General features: G+C 35.3%; 1 protein-coding gene across 2 annotated transcripts in view; it reads left to right on the top strand.

Annotated features, from left to right (window-relative positions):
* The window catches only part of LRFN5 (leucine rich repeat and fibronectin type III domain containing 5), a 308,108-nt gene that overhangs the window by 143,214 nt on the left and 150,944 nt on the right, over window positions 1-13,950 (top strand). For both annotated transcript variants that reach the window (XM_059659451.1, XM_059659443.1), the window contains exon 2: window positions 12,430-12,605. The gene's annotated coding sequence lies outside the window, so the exon portion shown is untranslated. The remainder of the gene's footprint in view (window positions 1-12,429; window positions 12,606-13,950) is intronic.

Raw genomic sequence — 13,950 nt, 5'->3', positions numbered from 1 at the left:
TAAACTATAATTGCCCAACCATATTTAGGAGTCACGCAAGGCTTAACAAAGGGAATACAGTTTGAGTGTGGACTTGATGTGGCATAGTTAGAATATGTATTTTGTTATTTTAAACATGCTAATTTTTGCTAACACTTACTATATAATTTTTCATTTAAATAAGTACATACTAATCTAGTCAAATCTACTTTCCATAACAACTTTTCTGTTTTTAAACATTAGTTCTTTCCTATTCCTCAGTTCACCATTATGTCTAATGAGCATCTTTTATGTAAATTTTTATTAAGATAAATACCCTAATATGATATTTGCAAAAGAGATGAGAGTTCTTTTTATAATAATTATAGAATTTGAAGTTGCCTTTTTCTTTTATGATTGTAGCTAATTTCTAATTTATATTTTTAAATGTTAATTTAATAAAAGGTCCTCATCTGGTTAGTACTCTGTAGAGTGCCATGCACAAAATGGGCACAGTATTTAGATGTTTCATTTCAAAAATGAGAGGAGATATTTCTTTTATGTAGTCCAAATGCCTTACTTTATATCCAAAATATTTGATAATTCAAGAAATTAATTAACTTGCTCAAGAATAACCACAACAAGAAAGTGTGAGAGAACTGAGTCTAGGACCACAGTCTGAGCAGCACACAGACTACTGATCCTTGTCACTCCATTGTATTTTGCCCGTGGCTAAAATTATCTAAACATTTCTTTTACATTATGTTGTCAGCTCATATGAATTTAGGGAGTCATTTTTTTCTATAAGGTTATACTGGTATCTGATGTTTTCCCCACTTCTTAAATTGTTCTCAAGCTTACCAGATTTGACATTTTTCAAAGGTAATCTCTCCCTTTGACTACCAGCTATATTCTAGGCCAGTGGTTCTCAACTTTCCTAATGCCACAACCCTTTAATACAGTTCCTCATGTTATGGTGACACCCAACCATAAAATTATTTTCGTTGCTACTTCATAACTGTAATTTTGCTACTGTTATGAATCATAATGTAAATATCTGATATGCAGGATGTATTTTCATTGTTACAAATTGAACATAATTAAAGCATAGTGATTAATCACAAAAACAATATGTAATTATATATGTGTTGTCCAATGGTCTTAGGCAACCCCTGTGAAAGGGTCGTTCGACCCCCAAAGGGGTCGCGACCCACAGGTTGAGAACTCTTGTTCGGCCTTCATATTAACTCTTCACTCATATGATCTCATTTAATTCTGATGTAAAATAGATGAGATAATAGGTACTTCGGTAAAATGACTTTCCTGTGACCATAAAGCTAGTAAGTGATAGAGTCAAAGTCGCAAATTCTATTCTTTATGCCATGGTGCTCATACTGGCACATGACAGACCCTACGATGTCCCATCTTTGCTCCTGACATTATCCTCCTCTAAAAATCCCAGCTGCATCCTGGGTGATGGAAATAATCTCCTAACTGGTTTATCTTCTTCCCCATTGACCATCATTAACCAAAATAAATGTTTTAATGTAAATTTGATCATGTAGCCTATCCTTGATTTTTTTCCCCTCTCTGTCTAGATAGTAGAGCTCAGTTTGGAAGATGAGTTAGCCAGGCAAAGAAGAGGGGTCAGGGTACTACAAGTTGAAGAAGCAGCCTATGTAGATGCCTCACCTTTCCAAAGGGAGAGTTGGTTTGAGGATTTGCAAGTATAAATGGAGATTTTCAAAGTTGTCTTTGAAAGGATATGGCTTAGAATGCATGGAGATTGGTGCATGAAGAATGGTGGAAGTCAGACGCTTATGGGCCTTGTGTATCAAGCTAGAATTTTACTTGTGACATATAATTTGATTTTCATTTTATAGAGATAATCATTACAGTGGTGGAAAAATGAAAATATGGAGGAAAAGTTGTCTTGTGATAAGACAAGAGCATGGATTCCCTTTATGAAGCTGTTGTATTAATGCAGGCGAGAGGTAGTGAAATACTGAATTACAATAAAGCTAATGAGGAATAAATGCAAATATAGCTAGAATACTAAGGACATTGAATGAAGAGAACTTGATTGATTAGGTAAGAAAATAATAATCTTAATATTGAGTGTTCATTCCCATTAAATTATTATAATAATTAAAAAGTAGAGTTATTGATGCTGGAAAACCAGCACATATTTTAATAAAATAATCTCAAAAATAGTAACTTCAAGCCAATATCAATAGGAATAGATGCACATTTTAAAATTCTCTCTAACTTTTATTTTCATATTAATATATATTTTCTGTTCAGCTTATTCATTTTTGATATGCTGAGATAAATTTAAACATATACTGCCCTTAGCTCCAAAATAAATTGAAAAAGTATACATAAATGATTTACCAATTTGGCTTCTATGAATTGAATTTCCATTTTATTTTTTATTGCTCACATCTTTTATAGTACTGTCAGTTTTCTTCTTTATTAACCTGACTTGGTTGAAGTTTCTTGTGCCTGAACAACTTTTTCTATAAATGTGAAAAATGGAGTTTAGTGGAAAGAGACTTATGAGAAGTCATAGATTCTTTAGTGTCTTATTTTATCTATTACCCAGTAGTGGCATAGACTTGTGCAAGTGACTTCTTATATTTAGGACTGGGAAATTAAATCAATAACAGTGCTACCTGCTTTGTAAGAATATTTTGAAGGCCAAACTAATTAAGTTGTATGGAAAAGCTTTGAAAATTGTAGAGTGCCCAAAGAAAACATTAAATTGGCTTTTATTTTATTCCAAGCTCAGTTACACCTATGAGAGCCATTTGACTAATGCATGTAATCCCTCTAAAGAAAATTACAGTGTGCTCTTCCTTAGAGTCTTAAAGTTTACAGAGCTAGTAGCACTTACAAGAAAATTCAAATGCACACTATTTTTAGAGTTATAAAAATATTATACTTCCAAGCATCAAAAATCACAAACTTGAATATATTGGAAAAATAATTAAAACTATATTCCCCTCACACGTGTGTATTGAAGTAGGAATACACTACTTATAGGTAGTGGTGTCCTAGGAGTTGAGGTGAATTTCTCATGTATATGTAGTCTTACAATTTATCATTATATATTCAGTAATGATGCATACACTTATCTATTTATCTCAACACTTTATAAGAGGCTTCTCTAAGCAGTCATACTCTGCAAGTGCTGGAAAGCCACTTTGCTTTTGCAGAAGGGCCTGCCGAAACCTGGCTGTCTTATTAGAGGCAGTCCCATAAGATAGGAAGATATTAGCATTAGAAGGGTATCTTCATGGCCATCTCCTCCAACTGTGAGTCTTACAAGAAATGTTATCTTTGATATTCATATAGAATGAACCTATCGGCAAATAACAAATTCAATGCCTCCAGCTCATCCTTTTGTGGGACTATTTACATAGCATGTTCTTAATATAAAAATAAAATCCTCGTGCAGTCTTATCCTTTATTCCAAATCATGTTTTCTGGCTTTAACACTTATTCTTCCTACCCCTTAAACATTACATGTGAAGAAATCTTCCCTATATCTTACCTCTTTCCCAAGATGTAATTTCCAGTTTTATTCTTCAGCTATTTTTCATTTGCAGTGCTAGGGGTTGGCTGTACTTTCCTTAGATGTCTGTCCTAGGCATGGCCCACCAGAATTCAGGATGAGACACCCTGTAGTTTAGATGCGATTCAGTAAGAACCAAATAATTCACTGCAACTGTTAAACTTATTGTTCTGGATGTTTCTTTTCTATTGATGAATGTTGAGATTGCAACCCTGAAACTGTTGACCCTTAGGATCATGGACACAATTAATACCTTAAGTGCATTTCATGTAAACTGCCTTTAAAGATGTACCCTTCAACTTTAATAGCTTTGTTTCTGAATCTAAGCATCTTTAGCTGTGGCTGTGTTATATTTCATTTTGACAGTCTTGGCCCATCTATTAAACCTATGGAGACATTTTTAAATCCCAGTTTTATGTCAGTCACAGTGTGACAGATTTAATAAGCACTGTTTCTTATATCCTCTTGCAAGTCAGTGTTAAAATGCTGAACAAGAAAAGACCAAGGACAGCAGGGTTACTGTCTAATGAAATAATGTATCTGAAAGTGCTTTGCAAACGCTATTTTACATTCATCTTTGGTTCTGCATCCTTCCTTCTTTTATACATACCACTTTATAATCTGACCTTATGGGAATTTCTTCCTGTACAGTCTTCATGGTTTCCTTAACTATCTTTCCCATAACCTTTGTCATCAAAATCATTTCTACATTGCACCATATGGATTTTACTTTCAGAACTTCTCTTTTTGAGTCATCTTTTCTCTCAGAAAGTTTATCCTCAAAAGGTAACTTCTCTGAATATTTCACTATATTATTTTCCTTTATTTGCTTTTAAAAATATTTAATTTGTATTTCTTGGGTGTCTGTTATATGTAGCTGAGTGTGCTTGAAGCTGCAGGGCATGGAGCTACCCATGGGATGTTGTGGGACTTCAAAGAGCTTTTAGGCAGACAGAAGAGCTTAGGCACAGGATATACCATTAGCGATTCATTATAGATGTGATATCTCTCACTCCATTCTTGTAGGTCCTTCCTGTAGTTGTAAAGGTGACTTTAAACTCCCCCCTCCTCTTCCCACAAAAGAAGTAATCCTTGTGCTTCTAGATATTTTCTAGACTCATGTTACCTATTAGTGTGTTCCCCGTGGTGCCAACTCCCAGTCTCCATGTAGTTCTTGTTTATCTGAAGTTGCTATAAATTATTGTTATAACTCACTGTGAATCCAGCTGACAATTGTGCAACACTTGCCCAGGACCCACAGCCCAGTGTTTAACTCACTGATGAATGTGTAAGCTCTAGTGTTCTTAGAGTGGCCATTGGAAGCATGTCCCTCTCTGGATAGACGGATGGTTTGATATATATGTCTACTTATTTATAGTGTCCTAATATATATTCAGGTGGGTGCACACATTAGAAAAATCTGCTTTGTACATATATGCATAGAGTAGATGTTGCTAATATAAAATATAGCTGTTTCTAATATACTGTGTATAGTATGCTTTTGTGTGAGTTCAATTTGTACACATTATACATGCATTTGTTTGGATTTATACACTTTAAGTAGATTTTATTTTTAATATAATTTATTAAGAATTTTCATCAGAGATTAAAATAATGAATTTTAAAAAAGAAACTGCCACTGTCCCAACAAAAACACAGAATGACTCCTATCCACACTACTAAGCATTTTCTCTCACTCTTTTAAATTGCGTCACATTTCCCAGGCACCAGAAATCCACATTTTCTCTTCTTTTTTACCTAAAAAAGGAAAGGGTATCAGTGAAGAGCAGGTAAAGCTTCTACTCCACCTCAGCACGGCAGGGCCCCCAGCCGTTCTTCATTTCTCACACCACACTTTCTGTCCCTTAGAAGGATGCGCTGGTGCGCTGCGGTACCCAAAGCAAGCAGCAGGTCCATCTTTTTCGTTGACTAAAGGACTTCAGCTCTTTCTGAGTCTTTTGTTGTTTTCTTTTCTTTTTTTTTTTTTTGGTGGGGGGGGCGGGGTGGGTAAGATGCACTGTATTACAGATGTAGTTTGAAAATCACCAAATTATTCACTGAAAATGTAAAGCTTGGTGTTCTGGATATTCCTTTTCTATTAACGAATGCTGAGAGTACAGCCCTGGAATTGTTGACTCCCAGGGGTCACCTTAAGGTGCATGATGGACCATTATGTAGATTGACTGCAGTTGTGAGAAATGACAGAGATCCCCATGTGCCCTACACCTAGTTCTCTCAGTGGTGACATCCTGCATAACTAGCACAGTAGCTCGTGACACAATTGAAAAACTGAACTTATTTGGATTTTACCAGTTTTACATATATTTGTGTGGGCATATATTTAGTTTTCTAAATTTTATCACATATGTAGGTGTGTATGAAAGTCAAAATTCAGGGTAGTTCTATCAGCATAGTACCTCCTGCTACCTTTTATAGCTGCAACCACCTACCTCCCTATTCTATCCCTAACTCCTATCTAGTATATGTAATTTTAAAAGAAGAAATGCACCCATGTATTACTTGTGTAATTAATATTAATAAACAAATGGTACACACACTTCCTCATCGGCATATTAAGAAACTAGAGGCCCGATGGATGAAAATTTGTGCAAGACTAGGCCTTCCTTCTCCTAGCTGCGGGCACCAGATTCCCTTTGGCACCCGGGACCTGGGCTGGCTTCACTCCAGCCCCAGCTTCGTCAGGAAGGACATCTGGAATGACGTTAAGAAGACATTTGGTCTCATTAGCATATTGCACTTTTATTATTATAGATTGATCTGAATTCTTCGAATTTATGCATGATTAAGAAGTCAGAATTCCATGTTTTGAAACTCTAATGTATTTGAAAAATTACTGTTTAGAGAAGGTACAGTATAACAGTTCCTAAATGAAATTATTTCTAATTTCACCTGCAAGTGATAAAATTGTGGAGGAAAGGAAGAAAGGGAGGGAGGGAGTGGGGGCTGGAGAGAGAAGACAAGAGGTGGAGGGAAGAGAGGGAGAGAGGGATGAAATGGGGGAATGGGAAAGAAGAAGCCAGGGTGGAAGGAAAGAAACACTGTATGTAGACACATGTCCTGAAAATAACCAATGTATTAATGAGAGTTTGCTGGTATTCTCCTTTAATTGAAATGGTTATTACCAACGTGACACAGTGCCATGCAGATTAAGGTGACCATAATAACTGTCTGCTGACTTTTTCCAATTCACTGAAACAAGCAGGGAGGCTGCATTTTATTTTTCCCTGCATTCAAATGAACAGAACAGGACTGGCATATTGTCCCAGCAGACCAAGGGCCAGGACAGGGAGAAAGAATAAAGGAACAATTCTCTCATTTCACCAAAGGATGCCAATGTGGGAGGAACCACCAAGGTCCAAGTGAGCAAGAGAATCCCATGACAGAAAGATCTCCAGGGGCCTAGAAACCTGTTGCTCTGGGCCCTTTGCCAACATGTCCAGAGAGCAGAGTGGATGGTGCCACTTGGTGGGGCTTCCATGGTGAAGGGCCTTTTTCATTCACCTGTGGCAAGGGAGCTCACCCCATCGTGGTCATGCAGCCGGAATCCTGGACAGAAGGCAGTGGCTTCCACAGGTGTTGGATTGTGCAGCCCTCTACCAGGGCCAGTCAGGAGCTGTCACCTACCTGATACCCCGACCCCCGAGCTGCTGCGGATTCCCGCCAGCCATGTATGTGCTGTTTATACAGCCTGACTCCACACGGCCCCAAGTATGAGCTTAAGATATGGCCTTTTTCCAGGTCCTGGGAGCCTTTCTTTTATCCTTCCACAGTCCTGGTCCCTAATTGTTTATGCACATCAGCCTGAAAAGAACTTCTGGCTGTGCAAGGGTCCCTTCACTATTTTCTGCTTCAAGTCTCCCTTTGAGATCTGCCCTGAGCACAAAATTGTGGTAATTTTTCACCTGAAAAGAATTTTAAATGCCATCAATTGAGCAAGATGCTGATTCATTATTTATCAGACCTATTCCTTGTACTGGGATTTTGGCTCAGAACTGGGGGAACAGAGTAGCTGGGCTCAAGAAAATAGCTGGTTTCCTAAGTTTGTTTCTCCAAAACCCTAGGTTCATAAATACCAAGAGGCAAGCCCTCACATGGAAGGTGCGTACTTAGGGATGCGACTTAATGTCAGGACAGTCCTCGGGCAGCTTTCACAGGTTGGAGTGGAGCATCAAGAAGGGCATTCAGAGGCAGGTAATGGATATAAATATGAAACTGAATTAGAGGGAGAGTCATGCTGACCCTGATCTCTAAAAGGCTGGGTAAGATCTTGTGTCTGAAGAGAGTCTTCTCATTCCCTGTTGGTAATAAATAAAATGCTTACTGTTGTAGCTATGATATGTGACCCACTCCTCTTGAAATATAAGATCTCTGATATGAATATTTCATGTCTGTAAAGTGACGGATCCCACCAGCAAAGGAGCTGTTGCTTTCCTTGAGGTAATTTTTCCTCTTGCTCCCCACTGCTGGCAGTACAGCTTCATAAATAATTTCTTTTGCTGAAGGAAGAGAAAGTGTTTTCTATAAACTCATTATCCGGGGCTGTTTATAGCTGTTGGAAGGACAAAGTCTTCCTTTGTCCCTCAATGTGTGAGGGCAGTGCAGACTTGATTGTACAAAATATGTTTTGTAAATGTTGTACTATTCACCTGCAAATAAACTTGGTAGCAAAAACACTTAAAAAAAAAAAGATATGTCAATCAAATTTGTATCTTGGAAGAAAAATAAATTTAGAAATTCAAGGAAATTTCAAGCAAATTTTTAAGAGTAAATTTATATAGTGAATGATTTATATATTAAAATTTTTATTACTATTTATAATCTTTTAATTCTGTCATTTAAGAAAATGTTAGTTATGCCAAGAAAAATACTTCATTAGCTCTATAATCTTTAATTAGGCCTTATTTTACATTTCTCTTATTTATTTTTTGTATTAGATTTTTGCAACCAAATTTAGTAATTAGGATTTCTTTTTCTTGTAATTAAAGTTAAACTATGATAGTGCATTTTGTGTCTTTACTAGATCAGTTACTAACTAGTATCTGTTTTGTCACAATGAAAATATTATTTTAAATTATCATTATACAATTTAGTGAATAAGTTAGATCCTTAATAACATTTCAAAGTCAACCCCACCTCTACATATCCTCTGCCCCTCTCAGAAAAGCCCCTCACCGTGGGTTGTTTCTTATTGAAATATACCTATCATTTAAAGTTATTTTCTTGAGTTGTTGAATGGGAAATTACAAAGGCAGTAATAAAAATTTTCAGGTCACCAAGAGTTATGTTTTATTTAACTGCTGAACTCTTGCTATTAGAGGAAAGGATGATTAGTTGTTTTCATTTACACTGTGACATTTACATTAAGCAATGAATGCTCTAGGGGTGCATTAATTTATCATAGGATTCTGGATGTATATACTAATTTGTAAACATTTTTCTATATTTGAGTATATAATATTACATTTTATTCAGCAACACAAATGCATTTTCATATTCAATCATATGAATCTCTCTGAATATTTATGGAATTTAAAAACTCAATGTGAAATTATTTTCAATTTTATTCTGTATTTCTTCCTTAAATATTTTTAAGTTATTCCTCTTTTAAACAAACAAAAGCAAACATGTTTTATTAATTTTTAGAGAGCGAGGTAGTGAGAGGGAGAGAGAGAGAGAAACATCTGTGAGAAAGGGAAACATCCATTGGCTGCCTCCACAGCACGTCCAGCGGGGCCCCAGCAACAAGTTAACCTACCCTTGGAGTGTTTGCCCCTGGTGGTCAGTGCACATCATAGCGACTGGTCCAATGGTCGAATGAACACTCTGACACTTAGCATATTAGGCTTTTATTATATAGGATGACTATTAAGTAAATGAGTTGCAGTGAAACAGCTGGATTTTTGCATCATGGAATCAAACAGCTGTATGATTAAATGTTTAATCATTTTCACACAAGGTGAATATAATTAAAGACTACTGTAAAACACCTTCTTCATGTTATTTATTTTGTACCATTAGAGATAAGATGGAAAGAGATTGGTAATGATACCGTTTGGTGGATTCATAATTGTTCAATCTCTATGGATTTTTAAATTGATGGAAATATTTAAGATCGCGTTACTGTTATCTTTGAATATTTCAAGGGTTTCCATTGTGTTCAATGGGTTAAAACTCAGGGCAACCTTAGGAAAAGCTTCCTGAGGGAAACAAAATGATTGCATGTCTACAAAGAATAAAGCACCATGCTTAGTACCTTCAGATATTATGCCTTGAAATAATTACAGCTTTTTGTAATATTATTTCTGGTTTGTTTTTTATTTTAAAAGAGAAACTGAGTGATATGATTCTTGCAATGATTCCACCAAGTTTATAAGATGTTAACATCCTGCCTTTGCTGATAGTGAAATTGGGATCAAAGAACAGACCAGAAATTCCCTGACTTAGGATATCCAACTTAAATTTTTTGACTGTATGATGTGTGAAAGCGATGCCATTCAGTAGAAACTGTGCTGCAAATTTTGAATGTTGATCTTTTCCTGGGCTAGTGATATGTGGTATAATACTCTCCCATGATGCTGGGCATTGGTAATGAGCCACAGCTTCCAGCCAGCCAGGCAATCATGAGAGTAAACAACCAATACTCTGCTGTGTTTTCATTGTTTAGATGATTTTGCCCACTTGTAGGCTAATGGAAGTGTTCTGAATACATTTCAGGTAGGCTACGTTAAGCTATGATGTTCGGTAGGTTAGTTGAAATGTATTTTCAACTTAAATTATGTGTTTTTGCGGACATAACCCCTTGAAAGTAGAAGAGCATCTGTATATGTTTAGACAACTGATGAACACTTAGCAAAGACACAGGGGAAGAAATTTCTATTAGGATCTGGACGGGGTCATGAGTTCCAGTTTTATGAAAGATATTCTGTAATAACTTCCAGAGCTTTGCCAGTTTCCTTAGTTCTTTCAGAATTTAGTATTGTCATTCAAGATAATCATTAGAGGGAGATTCATATTTCTTGGGAATACATGTACATACAAATTAACTGTTGCCAGATTTTCTAAGACTGGAAGAAGGCCAACATATCAACCTGGAATTAAGAAATCGATCAGAATTTCTTATGAGATGTTTTATTTCAGCATACTATCAAGAAGAAAAGGAAACACTGGAAAAAATTGCATTGTTCAAATTCCAATCTAACTGTTTTTGGCATTGCACGGGTCAAAGTATATGGACTAAAAAAAGCACCTTATTAAGTTTCTTTACTATAGAATTTATGTTTTTCTGAAATCTTACATCGTAAGATATAAGAGCATTGATTTGTAGTCGGATAGACCTAGGTGAAAACCTCAGCTTTGTCAACTACTAGCTATATTACCTCGCCAAAGGTTAGTTGAAATATTTCTACTCCTGCCTCTTATACCAGTATATAGGTAAATGTAACATCTCATTTTATTATTGAGAGGATTGCCTTCGATAATACATATTTTCATATTTGGCACACATTAAGTGCTTAATAAAAGTATTATAATAAAAAGGAAATGTTATCATTAATAAATAATGCAGCCATACATAAAAAGAACTTTCGCTGGGAAATTAGAATTTAGATAGCATTACAATAGTTACTAAACTCTTCAAGCCAAAATGAATACATGTAAACACTGTTGGTCATCAATCCTTTTTTGTTGTTGTTAAGATCATTATAGGAAATATTTATGTTTTGCTATCATAATGCAATAATATAAAGCATCATTATAAATTCAAATTTACTCTTGATTTATACTACCTCTTCACTGCAAAGAAGAGGACATAATCAGAGTTTCAAAAACAATGAGGCTTCTTGTTCTAAACATTTAACTTCTAGGAATTTATTATATCTATATTCACTCATAGATACATGTATATTGACCTCGGTTAAATCACTTTATAATAACAAAAGTCTAGAAAGTTAAATTTTGACTCTGTAAGTTCATTCAGACATCTTTAAAAATGAAAAGAGCAGGAACAATAAATTTAACCTGAGTTATCTTTGTATCGTCTTATATACGTTTTATTTTTTTTATTGTTACAGTTTGGAATTATATTATTCCTCACTTTTGCTTCTGTAGATGAAATAAGTCATAGCCTAGTAAAATTACAATTCTTTTATTCATTTCAAGAACATTTTTATAAATTCAGCTCATTTCTGCATTAAGAATGATAGTGGTTGAGTATTAGTTGGTTCTATTACAAGAATCATGGGGGGATTAAATATTGTGTCTTAAAAAGCTAGGTCTATTATTATTTAGATTGACATAGAACCCTCAGACATAGATAGAAATCAACAATCTTCTGACAGAACGTTAAAATACAAGTGGCATACCTGTGTATTTCCTTCATAGACTTGTGTGTTGAAATAGTTTCTCTACTGAAGAAAATACAGGCAATGCAACATAAGACTATTAGCTTCATGAGGGCAGGATTTAAGAGCTTTATTTCGGTGTTATATCCCCAGGGTCATGTATCTGGTGCATAGTAGGTAATGATTATACATTTGTTGACTAAGGACATTTTTTAACATTCGCTTGCAAGTTGAATTAATGGAAACGCATCAATAAAATTGAACTAGATATCTGTTGATTGTTTAAGCTATTTTCAATTATGAGATAAGAAGACTCCTTCCAAAATGAAAAACAGAATGCAACATATCTATTGAAATCAGAGCATATTGCACATTCCTCTGGAAAGCCTCATTATGCAAATCTATTTAAATTCCGTTTAGTGATATTCCTGATATAGTTTGAGGTTGATCACACAGTCAACAGCAACTATATTTATCAAAGATACTTCCTAAACATATTTTGATACAACTTTTTTGTGCTTGTCTCCTTTGAAGAGTCCCTGTAACCATTCAGCCAGGTGTCGGGAAGCCATGCAGTAGCTGAGCACCCTTACTTCTGACACCAGCCTCAGATTCAGTTTTGGAGATGCTCTCACCCTGTCCGTCTTCTGCAGCAGCCAGGCAGAGTGCCGACTCCTTCACAGCAGTGAGGAACTCTTCAGGCTCCAGAAGTAAGTTAATTGCCTTCAGTTTGATCATTGCCAAAGGGAGCTCCTTCCAGTTAAAAAGAATGTCCTAATTTTTGCTGACTTCAGTGGTTGAAAATAATTCATTGCTAATTGTGTTTCAAAGCTAAATTTACACAGGGTGTCCCAAAAATTGTGTATACACTTTCACAGCTGAGAGCTCAATTTTGAAAATGAAATGTATTTTAATAAACACTGCCTTTATAGTTATTCAAAGTGTGTGTATACATTTTTGGGACACCCCATATTTCTTAATGACAAATGATAACCTATAGATCTATTGGGTTTTTGATGAAAAAGTACATACCAAGTACTTACATAGTGTTATTTATTTCTAGGAAAATTATTGGCAGGAAAAAGGTGGATTTGCTAGTATAAAAAAACACACACACAAAACTGATAGCCTTCCTTATTTTACCATCAGAAATAGAAGAAGCAAGCTAATTTTTACTCAACATCAGCTATGTTCTAGAAACTCTGCTAAGTGTTTGAGCATATATTGCCTATGCTGGGAAACAATCCTTAGAGTGAACAATTGCTGACTTGAAAAGAAATTCTGTACATTTTGATAATTGAACACCAGATAATGACTAAGACTAGTCACATATGTATCCTATGCCTTGTGTTACTATAGAATCAAAAAATAGAATTTTCAGTAATGAATTCTCTTTCTACATTTTAGCATCCTATTGTATCTAAACATTCTCTATCAAACTCATGTCATATTGCAACATAAAAATAATTAGAAAGTGTAGAGTATATCTTAAATGTTTTGTGTCCACAATAAAAAACAGGCAATGTCTTCCCAAAAAAAACACATAGGAGAGGTTTACTAAAAAACCTTATAAATTAATGTACAAATTAAACCAACATTAGTCACTAATTGTTTTATTTTTGTCATATTTCTGGAGATACAAAATATACAATTTTTTATGTTTATGACCTATATCTTTATGGAATTTTCTGATTTTTTAGAATTGTTTCACAATGCATTGCCATAATTTATATTTGCAGCTTTGAGGAATAGATAGGGGAAAAATTGAAATACTAATGTTTGCATGTGAGTAAACAGATGCAGAATGAACAAGTATTTTATCAAAGTATCTTGACTAATGATTTGTAAAGATGAGATAAAATCACTGGCCTTTTGATTCATAAAAGTCAAGCACTCACCCTGGCCAGTGTGGCTCAGTTGCAGTGGCATCCTATACACCAAAAGTTTGTAGGTCTGATTCCCAGTCAGGGCATATACCTTAGTTGCAGATCCCATCCCCTATTGGGGTGCATACAAGAGGCAACCAGTTGATGCTTCTCTCTCACATTGATGTTT

The sequence above is a fragment of the Myotis daubentonii genome, chromosome 1, assembly GCF_963259705.1.
Source record: "Myotis daubentonii chromosome 1, mMyoDau2.1, whole genome shotgun sequence".
NCBI classification, from domain to species: domain Eukaryota; kingdom Metazoa; phylum Chordata; class Mammalia; order Chiroptera; family Vespertilionidae; genus Myotis; species Myotis daubentonii.
The sequence above is the reverse complement of the archived record's forward strand: the minus strand, read 5'-3'. Positions and strand labels throughout refer to the sequence as shown.